This window comes from Eleutherodactylus coqui, chromosome 6, assembly GCF_035609145.1.
Source record: "Eleutherodactylus coqui strain aEleCoq1 chromosome 6, aEleCoq1.hap1, whole genome shotgun sequence".
NCBI classification, from domain to species: Eukaryota; Metazoa; Chordata; class Amphibia; order Anura; family Eleutherodactylidae; genus Eleutherodactylus; species Eleutherodactylus coqui.
In genome coordinates this window covers 15,930,583-15,943,794 of record NC_089842.1, presented here as the reverse complement: position 1 = coordinate 15,943,794, position 13,212 = coordinate 15,930,583, and positions in this window count along the sequence as shown.

Genomic DNA, 13,212 nt, shown 5'->3' with positions numbered 1-13,212 from the left:
AGACCACCCCTTTAAGGACCAGGCTGTTTTGTACCTTAGGAACCAGACACTTTTTAGGGATTTTACCCATGTGGTGGTTTTACTGTCCGATTTTTTTTTTTTTGCATCAGCTACCAAAATTATTCTTGCTGTTTTTTTTTTACTCCTGGGATTCTGTAGTTCTTCTGTGCCAGGGGATCCTGGCGATCACGTGACTGCTAGCTCGCGTAGTGGAAGAAACACTTCCGCTTTCACTTTTTAGTACATAGCGCTCATTGAACACTATGTACTCGGGAAAGACAGAAGGGGTTGAAAACCGCTTCTCCCTTCTCCTCCGGGTACTCAGCTGTTACGTTGTTTGGTCCTTAAGGGGTTAATATCACAGGATCTCCCTTCTCTGGATGTTTCCCTTGCTCATGCCATTCTCTGTGTACTCTCCCTACCATTACACGAGAAACCTCACAGCAAGTTGCAGTGAAATCCCGGCCCCAGCGAGTCTAGCACCGATGACCCGGCCTCGTTGGAATTTGCTCAGATCGCCGGATTTTCCCATCTAATTTAGATTCACATTGAAACTGATCCACAGAAAACTTGTCATGTGATTTTATGCTCCGGGTCACGGGGAGAATTTCAATACAGGGAAGCGCCAAACTTGAGATGGCCGGGGTCTAACAAAGGGGCTAGTAGCTTATATATATATAAACTGTTATGGTGCAAACAGTCCACCGCTACAGTACGATCTAGTGTACAGATAGGAAGTGCCATCCAGCATCCAGCGTAATATACAGTGCTCAGTCCCATATAATTCTCCAATATATAATGCACTGCCCAGATAATGTCTTGCAGCATTGAAGTATTACCCACATAGTGTCTATAGTTCCCAATGACACAGTAGTTCCACAGAGCAATGACTATTCCCCCCCCCCCCTGAACTCCTTCACAAAAATATATTCTCCAGTGATGCTGCGTCTGCTAGTTGTCACAAATATAGCGGGTAATGTCTCACTGACATCACCGGCTATACTACACATTACACTTCAGAGCAGTTAGGGGAAGGGGCCGCATAGTAAATCCAGGACTGTCCTGGCGGCTCCTGGCAGTTATGCCTGTAGGCACTTTGAGGGTATGTACACCATCCATTTTAGCCGGAGTCAAAACTTCAGTCTTAAGAAAGATTTTTGGGCAATTACGGTATTTTATTGGCTCTCCATGTTTCAGTGTAACTATCCACAACAGTCACCTTGGAACCTTAAGTGCGCTGTGATAACTATTCACTATCATGTAACCTGAGCCATTTAAGCATGCGTTATATGGTGGCGATATTATATGGGTGGGAGTGTGGGACTTTCTCACAGCCTTCTATGTCGGCACCAGGCAAATGTGATCCGATGCCTAAACCTATAAACATGCTGAGGATGGCATAGACATTGGATCACTGTGTCTCCTATAGGCCCATATGTTGGCAAAAGTATTGCCCCCACCCCCACCAATCCTGTGCTGTCAGGTGATATGAGAGCATTAGGTATAAAGGAAAGGATCACACAGGCAGATCACATGTACAGAAACATGTCACCAGGTGTAGAGCTGACAACACGGTCTGGTGGGGGGATGTCACCAGGTGTAGAGCTGACAACGCGGTCTGGTGGGGGGATGTCACCAGGTGTAGAGCTGACAACGCGGTCTGGTGGGGGGATGTCACCAGGTGTAGAGCTGACAACGGGGTCTGGCGGGGGGAAGTCACCAGGTGTGGAGCTGACAACGGGATCTGGAGGTGGGATGTCAACAGGTGTAGAGCTGACAACGGGGTCTGGTGGTAGGATGTCACCAACCAATCCGTATTGGACATCGCAGCTTCTGGACCTTCCAGAGTCCACTGTTGGCCATGTTATTGGGAGATGGAAGCCATCCGATGTGTGCGGTGCCACTATGTTCAGGGAGACCTCGTAAACTGACAGAATGTGGACAACGAAGCCTTGTATGAACTGTGAAGACATCACACACATCGTCTGTCCTCATCAGGTCTCACAGGTCATTAGAACATCCATTAGCACAAGAATCATCTGTAGAGAACTTCATGCGAAGGATTACCATGGACGAGCTGCTGCACACAAGTCCAACATCACAGGAGAGAATGCACAGAGGCGTCTGCGATGGTGCTTGTAGCGTCGGACTGTAAATGAGTGGAAGCAAGTGTTGTGGACACTGAATCACAGGACACCATCTTCCGATCAGATGGCTACACTTGGGTGTGTCAGTTGCCTGGAGAACAGTTTTTGCATGACTGCATCGCCCCAATAGTGAAGTTTGGAGGAGGTTCTGTAATGATGTGGTGGTGTTTCTGCTGAGAAGGACTAGGACCATTGGTTATAGTGAGGTCTACCATCAATGCTAATGGATACAGGAACATTCTGGACAATGTGGCATTACCTACCCTGTGGTAATACTTGGGTACAGTTCCGTATCTCTATGAACATGACCGAGCACCATGTTATACAGAATGCAGTGTTCAGGCTGGGTATGAGGAGCAGAACATTTGCAAACTTCATTGGCCAACCCAAAGTCCGGATCTTAATACCATCAAGCATCTTTGGGATGAACTAGAATGCCATATCCATGAAGGCTCAACATGCCCATCATACGCTGCACCATTATCTGAAGCTCTCCTGGAGCAATGGAGGCAGATGCTTTCAAACATCTATGGGAATTTGGTGGAAAGCGGCCTAAGAGGGTTACTGTAGTCATTGTGGCCAAAGGAGGCCCAACATTGAAAAATGTGAATAAAATCCAATTTCATCACCTTCTATGTGTACCAATGTTTTTATCAACAAAAGTGTATACCTGCAGCCTGCGCTGGCATCATACAACCGGTCTTGACATACTGCAATGCATTGCCCCCCTGTATTACACATATCTCCCCCTTCTTCTTCTCAGGCTGTGAAGAAGGAGATGATGAAGTTCCTACCTTGTCTGGGAACAATACATGGCCTCCTATCTCTCTTGACGTTTCCTCGTACAGACAGGCGTCCGCACACAGACATTTTAATCCGGTATTTTACATTAGCGACATTCTTATGCTGTGCTCTGTTCAATGCGAAGACTTCTTTGTCTTCAGGACTCCTGTTTGTGCAGCAATCAATGAGACAAAAGAACCCTTATCCTGAAGAGTGCACATCGTGATTCATAATTCTGACTTAGACAATTCACAGTCTTTTGTCATCCTTGTCTTCAGGTTCACCGTCTGTTTACCTTGGATGCCGTAACTCGGCTCCTGTCTATAAATTCGCCACTTGGAAATGTCCTCTCTATTGTGCAGCTCCTTTAAGAATAAGGTCCTTCTACCAATCTCCTTAATAGACGAGGACTAAATGCTAGATTCTGGCTTCCTCCTGCAGGGAAATGGGAAGTCTTCTGTGCATCGAAATGTGGGGGAGGCCATTGGATCCTTATGGGATTTTGACTTTTTTGGTTGTTGCTCTGTTTACCCTATAACTATGCAGATGAGAGGTTAGTCAACTGAACCCACTGATCTCAGCAGGACTACATGACTATCTAATGTGTATGGTGGAGGTATGCCAACTCTTCACTGGTGGCAAATGTCAAGAGAAAGAAGATGTTCATGTAAGGAGGGAGCCCAGGGTTGTGTTTGTGCTGTAATGAACTCTGTTATAGTCCTTATAGTTATGTACTGCAGATTGTGTATTTCTCTATGGAGTATTGTACGTACCATTGGTAGCACAGGTCAGATGGAAGATCTGGAGGACCTGAGATCATAGAGAGCTGCAAGCTGCAGAGCAATTCTAGTGGTACTGCACCTTAAAGGGGGTTTAACCTGAATAACAAGTTATTGCCTATCTACAGGATAGGGGATAACTTGCTGATCAGTGGGGGTCTCACGTCTGAGTGCCGCTCAGGTATCTCAGCAGTCCCATTGAGAGTGACATTGAAGAATTTGTTGCAAAGGTTAACAGACTGATATCAGTAGAAAAATGGGTATATAAAAAAAGAAACGCAATACACAAATTTGAGAAGATTTGGGTGAAACGACTTGCCATTTCTGGTTTAGCTCCACCTCATTTGATTAGGGACAGACTATTTGCCATTTGAAGGGGCAATACTTGTGATACGCTGCTGGGGGATGAGTATAGTAGCTTGCTGGATTCAATATTAGAGTGATGTTATAATGTATAGATTAGGTTGGGTCACTGAGATGGAATATACATCGTATATAAATATACGGGTTACATCTGAAATACCTCTGCACCACCGGAATGGACATTACTAGTCTCATATACATTATTATGGACTCATAGTTTAGGGCCTTTTTGCATGGGATGACCCGTTGGGCGCAGAGGCTCGACAGGTCATCCAATGACCATCTTTTTTCTGTGCTTTTACTTAGGAATGAGCATTACTGAATGAATGGAGGTAGAGCGGGTCAGAGATCATTCCAGCTCAGCCGTCTCCATTCATAATAAACAGGCAGTCATTTATAGATGAATGACTGGTTACAATGGCCGAACCGTTGTTCAGCTTTTCTGCATACATTAACTGAACGATGAATGAGAAGCAAACGAGGTTATATAGTTTCACCGCTCTTTCACCGCTCTTCTATGTTGGTATAGAAATCTTCTTTGCTCTAGTTGTAGAGTGCATCCCTTTGGTACACTCACAGTCCTGGGTATAAATAGATGATGGAAGAGATCTCTGTACTCACCCCTATTATATCTCTACACCCCTACATATATATCTAGGGTACTACAGGGTAGTCATCCAATCAGTAGTGTGAATACCTGTCTATGAGCTTCTCAGGAGAAATAGAAGGTATTGTACAGAAGAGAGATCCTGCCTTTCTCTAGATGCACGGGTTAGTGCTATTCTGCCTGGCAACAGCTTGCTTTGGATTGGCTGTTTGTCATTAATTTCCCTGATTGGTTGAGTTGTGAGAGTCCAGGAAAGTGAGCAGGGTGAGGCAGGAAATGAGTCAGAGTCTGGAGGAGAAGTGAGGGAAACTACAGGAAGTGAGGGAGGAGTTAGGAGGAGGTGGACCAGTGTAGGAGGTGCAGCGCGTTGATGTAGGACTTAACAGGCTTATCAGAACGGAGTGGAGAGAAAACTAACCAGAAATGGAAGAGAAGATCAATTTAGAGTGTCCACAACAGTCAGTGTTATCTGCCCCTGGGAATCTCAAATTAGTAACAGTACAGGCGGTTGGGTCTAAATCGATTTCTACTTCTACAAAGTAATCCTCAAGAAAATCCCCCGATATCTGAGACTGGTGGGTTCATCTCTAGTAACCAAAGTAGAGAGAGAGGATTGAAGAAAAGGAAATGTGCTGAATGTTGCTGAAGTGCTTGTTGAAGTGTTTGCTAACTGAAATCTGCGAACAGTGAACTGTATTTACTCATTTGTTAAATAACACTGGCCAACAAAAAATATTTTGGAATATTTCCTTAACTTCATGAGTCAAATCTTACTAATTTTAGGGTGAGAAAAACGAATATGACAAAGAAAAAAGTTTTATTATCTCTAGTTTCTGTGATACAATAGGTGGCAGTATGTTACTTTAACGGATTAAGAGAAAATGATACATTTTAATTACATATGGTAACGACATTGAAGGTGCATTTGAATTTCTTTAATGACCGTTACATTCTCAGAGTTCTAAATTGATGGAAGCCTTTCTGGCAGGCGGTTCGGTGTGAAGAGAATCATGTGGTGACTTCATGAGATCGGTTTCTTTTGGTTTGCCTCCTTTAAGTTTGTGAGCATCCCTACACACAGACCAGCAGTAATCCGCAAGCATTGCTTCATCCAACGGCCCTGATATCTTTGTTCCATTACAGAAGTATCGTGGTGGAATCTTTCTCCGTGTTCATCACTGATAGATCCACAACTAGGAGGGGAAAAGTCTATGTGGGAGTGGAGAAATTGGACTTTTGCATCGGAGTTGATGGTATTTTTCCAGAAGTCACCAACTGAGTGTAGTTATCGTCTCTTTTGTTGCCTAAGAATCCATAAAGAACTTCCTTAAGGCTTGCCAAGCTTCTTTTTACCTCCAAAACGCAGGATCCTTTACAAGTTGTTAAATTTGTGGCCCAACAAAAATACCTTCCTTAACCTTTGCATCACTCTATCTAGGACATTTGTCTCTTAAGTACTTAAATGCCTTCCTTCCTGGGTCATACCTTTGACAATTTTTTTCATTAAACCCAGCTTTATATGAAGGGGTGGAAGAAGAACATCTTTCGGGTCCACGAGAGGCTCGGCAACGACATTTCTTTTCTCGGTAGAGACAAGATTTCTTGCAGGCCAGTCCGCTTGAATGTAATGTGATTTCCTATCCCTACTGTCCCCCATATATAAAAAGCAACAGTATTTAGTGTATCCCAGTTGCATTCCAGACAGCCATGACTGTTAGATTGCCACAGATTTTCCACTTGTGTTCAGCATATCTGATTTGAGGAGGTCTGTCATGTTTTCATAAGTCTCCTTCATGTAAACTGCATGACCAACAGGAATAGAAGGAAAATGGTTCCCGTTGTGAAGTAACACAGCTTTCAAACTAAGCTTGGTGGAGTCTATGAATCGCCTCCATTCAGTTGGATCATGGTTCAAATTCACACATTTCATCAAGCCAATAACGTCGCAGAGCAAGCAAGCAACCAGATTGTTTTTCTTCTCAAAAAGGAAGCAGATTCCTCTGAGGTTCTCTGTACTGTGAGACCCTGACATCACGTTGGAGAAGATTCCATTGCTGTAGTCTTGACCGTAGAAGTTCTGCCTTCTCCTTTGACAAGTCAAGGTCTCGAATGAGATCACTCAATTCCGCTTAACTCCGTCTGTGTGGTGTATTATCTTTTACCTTAAAGTCAGGGTCATGGGATATGGAAGGCTTATTGGGTTCTTCTTTTTCCACACTTTCTTCATCTTCTACTTCAAGCTCATAATGTTGGTGTAGAGTAGGAACTGGTAAACTATCTGAATGTGGAATAGGTCGAATAGCAGATGGAAGATTCGGAAATTGAACTGTTCCTGTTTTCTACAGTTGTAGTATTAATAAATGTGTTTCCTAAATCAGCCTATATACTGTTATATCCACCTTCATAGGAAATAGCTAGCAGTTAAATGGTTAACTGGTTCAATATTGTACACTGGTGTGTTGCATTCTTCGGCGCTATCTACAACATGCACACCCCTACGCATGATTCCCAGCACTAGCTCACAAGGGGGCAACTTCTTATCTATTGCTGCATTCCTTTGGTCCAGATTGGAATATTAATAAAGTCTATGCTACTTGGATATATAGGAATTACATGTTCACACAGCAACATACACCTGGGGTGTAAACATATGTTAATCATTAGTGTCATTACATACTAGGCCAACCATGAGTTGTTATGATGGGGGGGGGTGCATGTAATTGGTGCGTCATGTTCAACTATATCTGTATTGTATTCTTTTGAATAAATCAGAAGGGTATTGGAGGCTGACGGATAACACCAGTCAGCTCAAATACATATATTCATGCATGAAGCTTCTCATTATAACCAATTTGGAGCAGACTAGTGAAATCTTCTAGAATATGATTTAGGGCGCATTCACACGAACGTATATCGGCTCGGTTTTCACGCCGAGCCGATATACGTTGTCCTCATGTGCAGGGGGGGAGGCTGGAAGAGCCCAGGAGCAGGAGCTGAGCTCACGCCCCCTCTCTGCCTCCTCCCCACCCCCTCTCCGCCCCTCTGCACTATTTGCAATGAGAGGAGGTGAGACGGGGGCGGGGCTAAGTGCCGTGAATTAGCCCCGCCCCCGTTCCGCCTCTCCCCATTGCAAATAGTGCAGAGGGTGTCGGAGAGGAGGCAGAGAGGGGGCGGGAGCTCAGTTCCTGCTCCTGGGCTCTTCCAGCCTCCCCCCTGCACACGAGGACGACGTATATCGGCTTGGCGTGAAAACCGAGCCGATATACGTTCGTGTAAATGCACCCTTATTCCCATAAGACTTCATTGACAATCCTGCCTATACAGGCGGAGTCAAGCAGAAAAAACAGTCATCTGTATGGTTTGTAGGCTCCCTCCAAACCATAGGCACAGCAAAAGCCATAGATGTTTTTTTTTATTTTTCAGCCATTCTCGTAGTTGAACTGAACAAGAATTGCAATGTATATGTGGAGCCCATGACTTATCCTGGTCCCCTACCTTCATACCAAAATAATGATGATAGGCAGTCTTCACAAGAGGCGTCAGATTGCGTTTCTGTGATGAAAATGTTATTTCACTACAAATGTAACAAAAATTATTCACTAAGTTTACACATTTTTGTGGCATTTTAATATAGCAAATTTTACACTTTGAAGCGCTCCAAAACCAGAAATTCTGAAAAAAAGAAAAACAGAAACAATATGAAACTCAGTCATAGCAACATTTAATATGTTTATAACCTACAAAGATATGGAGAACGTTGTGTTATGTCAGTGGAGAGGTGTGACAACTCCCCTTTCCCTCCAAAAAATTCCCACAAAATAAAAATGTAAAGTCTAAAAAATGAGATGTCACTGTATCTCCAAAGCAAGAGCTTATTGGTCATTTTTATGGTGATTTTTGAATTCAGCAGATGGAAATACATAAGAATACACTAATTTTGAGCCCGAAGCAAAATCATCATTGGGCAGTGTAAGCATTGACTACACTATGTACCTTTACCACAAAAGCTAAGTGGACTCATCTCAATTATTCTGCTACCATCCATCCGGGTTCATGCCTTAAAGGTACTGGCGTCACGTGACATTTTATCATCAAACACCTTCATTGTTAATTTAACATTGTCCCTGTGTGTGACTGCGCTAGGCCCTACACAACCATTATGGGGAGGGACCACGGAGCCACCGTTGACTTCCATCTTGTTTTCCCCCGAGGTCTCCCCTATAATGACCCTATTAGACTGCCCCCTTGTTACAGTCCTGGGTATAAATAGATGATGGGAGAGATCTCTGTACTCACCACTGATATATCTATACATAGTTATTAGAGCACTCCCTCATTACAGTCCTGGGTATAAATAGATGATGGGAGAGATCTCTGTACTGTCCCCTGATATATTTATACATAGTTATTAGGTCGCCCCTGAGCCATCTTTTTTTTCTAAACTAAATAACCCTAATTTTGACAACCTCTCTGGGTATTGTAGTCCACCCATTCTGTTTTTTTTTACTTCAGTTGCCACCTTTGTATCTGCTCAAGCTCAAATATGTCCTTCTTGATTACCACTGCCCAAAACTGTCCACAATATTCCATTTGTGGTCTGACCAGTGACTTGTAAAGAGGAAGCACAATGTTCTCGTCATGTGCCCACAGACCTCTTTTGATGCACCCCATGATCCTACTTGCCTTGGCAGCAGCTGCCTGACACTGGTTGCTCCAGTTTAGCTTACAGGTAACTAAAACTCCCAAGTCCTTCTCCATGTCAGTGTTCCCCAGTGGTTTCCCATTTAGTGTGTAATGGTGACATGTATTTACCTGCCCGGGTGCAGAACTTTACATTTATCAACGTTAAGCCTCATTTACCAATAATTTGCCAGGTAATTGTTCAGATTCCTGCTGGATGAGGGAATCTGAATGATTTATAGGCCCGTGTAAAAGGACCCTCAGGGATATGATCTCCTCTGTCTATGGAAATCAGAATGTATCACAAGAAGACAAACAAACTCTTCAACAAATGCAGTGACTTTTTTACAGTAATATGTTTGTTGTCCTACTTAGAAGTGGAGAGAAAATAGAGGGGGGGGGGGTTGTATTGTGATTTTAAATACAAAAAGTCAATAAAAAATATATTCTGAATATTGCCTACTTGACAATAGATCCGCAGGAGGCTTTGAAAGTAATGGGAGCCATTATGGGGAATGAGGGGGTTGGAACAATAGTAAAAACAGTGGAGTAATCATTGAGGACGAGGCGGTAAATGTATATTCATACAAAGGTAATCACTATGGATTTTCCATCGTGGAAAATACACAATGTTTACATACAAGCTATGGGAATGCAGGGCTGGCCTTAGAGAAAGTGGGCAAAATTAGAAATGGAGCCGCAAATACTGAAATAATGCATTGCCAATACAGTCACATTCAAGATATTCAGGAGGCATTAAGCAGAGTGCTGCAGAGCTGAACTCTAGTACTTCCAGGAGTGCAAATAAGAGAGATGGAACAATAGCTCTGCAGCACCACCTACTGGAAGTCAGCATTCGTGCTCTCCCTTATTTGCATATTTCCCAGAGGAGCATGAATGGCCTTATAAGTCTCCTCACTCCCCTTCTAGATGCTCTCCCTAAGGAGAAAAGATAGCTTTCCTATAAAAATATTAATGTACATTTCTAGTTATCAAATACCAGGACTAAATATTACCGCCATAGAGTGATTACATATCACCTCCAAACTGGAGGGATATATTTTGTGTAGCTTGTGAGGAAACAGGTACCATCTGGAGAGGAGTTTGAAGCTTTCTTCATGGTATCTACTTGTGATAAAAGATCTATGTGTGAATAAATAGCGGTTCTAATAATAGGGATAAAGTAGGGGAGATAGTGGGCATCCCTGGCGAGTGCCATTTCCCATGGGGAACGCAGGTTAGAATAATCCATTGACCTTGGCAATGGCCGTGAGATTCGAATATAAGGACTGTATCCAAGTCCTCATGGTTGGGCCTCATAGTCATCTCCAAGGGTAAAGGGCAGCCCCTCACAATCGAGTTCAATGCTGAGGCTAGTGGGTTTGTGAGCAAGTCTGAAAATTTATTATAAGCAGCTGGGATGCCATCCAGGACGGGTGTTTTGCCTGGAGGCATACGTTTTAGGGCCAGGGTTAGTTCTTTCCTCGAAATGGGACGATCCAGAGCACTCGCCGAGTCCAGGGACAAAGCGGGAAGATCGGATCTCTCCAGGTATTATTGGATTTGGGCACCCAATGATGAATCAGCTTGTGATCCTGATGGTGGAGTCAGGTTGTATAACTCTCCGTAAAATTGTACAAATTCAGCTGCAATTCTATCCGGATCGTTGTTGATGGTCCCACCTTGAGGGGAGATCCCCTGAACAAAGTTACGGAATCTATGTTTTCTCAGAGATCTTGCTAGGGTGCTGCTACATTTGTTTCCAAACTCAAAAAAGTGGTAACATCCTCTTACTAAGAGGGATTTAGTATGAAGGCTAATTTGTCTCTTAACTGATTACAAGCTCTGATGAGAGCTGAGCGGATGGAAACTGCATTAGAGCGTTTGTGTGTTTTTCCTAGGGTTTTGATTTCGGATATAATGGTCACCAATTCGTGGGATCTTTCATTTTTACGCTGGGTCCCATGGCTTATGAGCCGTCCCCGCATGACACATTTGTACGCTGCCCGAACCGTGATGAAGTTATCTCCTGGTGGGTTCTCTTTAAAGTAATGGAGTAAGTCTATCCAAGTTGACTTACTGATGGTGATATCATTCAGCAGTGACCTGTTCAGACGCCAGTGCCAAGGTCTAGTTAGAGTCATTCAGCGAGGCATGCAATATTGCATGATCAGCGTGTGTGATGGGGTCAATTGTGGAGGAGCGGATGTTTGGAAGGTCTGCGTGTCTAGCAAGGAAGTAATCTATTCCTGAGTATACATCATGGGTGGGTTGTGCGCCACACATCCATTAGCTGATGTGATTGTAGTAGATGCCTCACGTGGTGGAGATAGAAGAAAGGTATGTGGGATGTTCTTCTTGAGATATCAGAGAGAGGGTCTAGTGCTATGTTGAAGTCTCCCTCATCATAAGGGTGCCCTCTGAAAACTCCTCTAGTTGAGTTAAAATGCTCTCTAAGGCTGTGAACTGATTAGAGTTTGGTAGATATGTTAGCAAAAGTGTATTCTTGGCCTGCTAGTCTACCTTTTTTTAGTGCGTTGCTCTAAAGGTTCCAATGGTACCCCCTAGGAAATTAGTATACTCACACCTCTGGCTTTCGTCCTATAGTAACCACTGCTGCACAGGAAAATGGAGAATGTTCAGTGTTAGGTTAAAAGCTTTCAGTCTTTATAGATGATCCAGACAGACGGACATGGAGGAACAAAGGACATGTGCCATCTAGTAACCCTGTGGTAGGCGTCAGGGTATCTGGGTGAATGAAGAGCAGGAATCGAGCCCTCGAAGGAAGCGGAAGAGCACAACCCCTTATATTCAAGGTTAGCCCTTAACTGTTCCTGGCTAGCCCAGGGGCAGTCTGGAGGTGATAGCAGAAGTGAGAGTACTCACTATAGTGATTCGTAGGCAGCATGGCTATAGCCAGGGTGGCCCAAAAGACACCAAACTATTTGGGGAAGTGGATAGGCCGATGCCAGAAACCTTCTCTGGGTCCACCGTGAGCCTCCCAGTATCAATGAATAGGAAGCCTACCTATCTAGTTAGAGTAGAGATCACCTGAGGTAGAGGGAAAAGTCTTATCTATCTTGAATCGATAGGCATCAAGGACACGTAGTCCTGCTTTAATTCTTAAGACAAATACAGAGTGAGAAACAGAGGATTAGGGTCAACTTGGTGTAGATAGAACCCCTCCTTTGAGTAAATTCTGTAATAAGTAGGATAGAAATGTAAAGAGAATGGCATACAAGAATATAAAACAATTATCTGTCATCTACTCTCTGCTAAGTGTGATGAACTGTTGCATGTGATAGTCTGGGCCTTTGGGCCTGTAAAATTAGAAAAGATCTCTGCACGTGCCAGGTGGTGTCCATAATTCTGCTGGATCATTAGATCGAAACTCTGAAAGACCAGGACTGTTGATTCTGGACACTTGGTGGGGTGTGGAGGGCATGTGTTGGCTGTTACGCTGGGGCAGCGGACGTTGTTGCATCGGAGACCGAAGGAGCTCCAGACAGTCTGGGATTGATAAGTTCTCCATACCCAACAACTGGGCTAATGCTCTTGTTTGATGTGGGGAATGTAAATTGAAGGTGGTTCTGTCCTTCCATATCACAAGGTGGAAGGAGTGACCCCATCTGTAGGAAGCTCCTATTTCGCAGAGCTGATTAAGGAGAGCTTTCATCCCGAGAGTTCGGTGAGATACATCTGGCAGCATCTGTACGGTGGTGTTTTAAAAGGATATAGGTCCCAGACTCCCGCCACACTGTAATATATCATCTTTTTCTCTAAAAAAGTGGGTTCTGCACAGGACATCTCTTGGTGTGGTGAGTCAGGACAATTAGAACCTGTGAGTCTATGG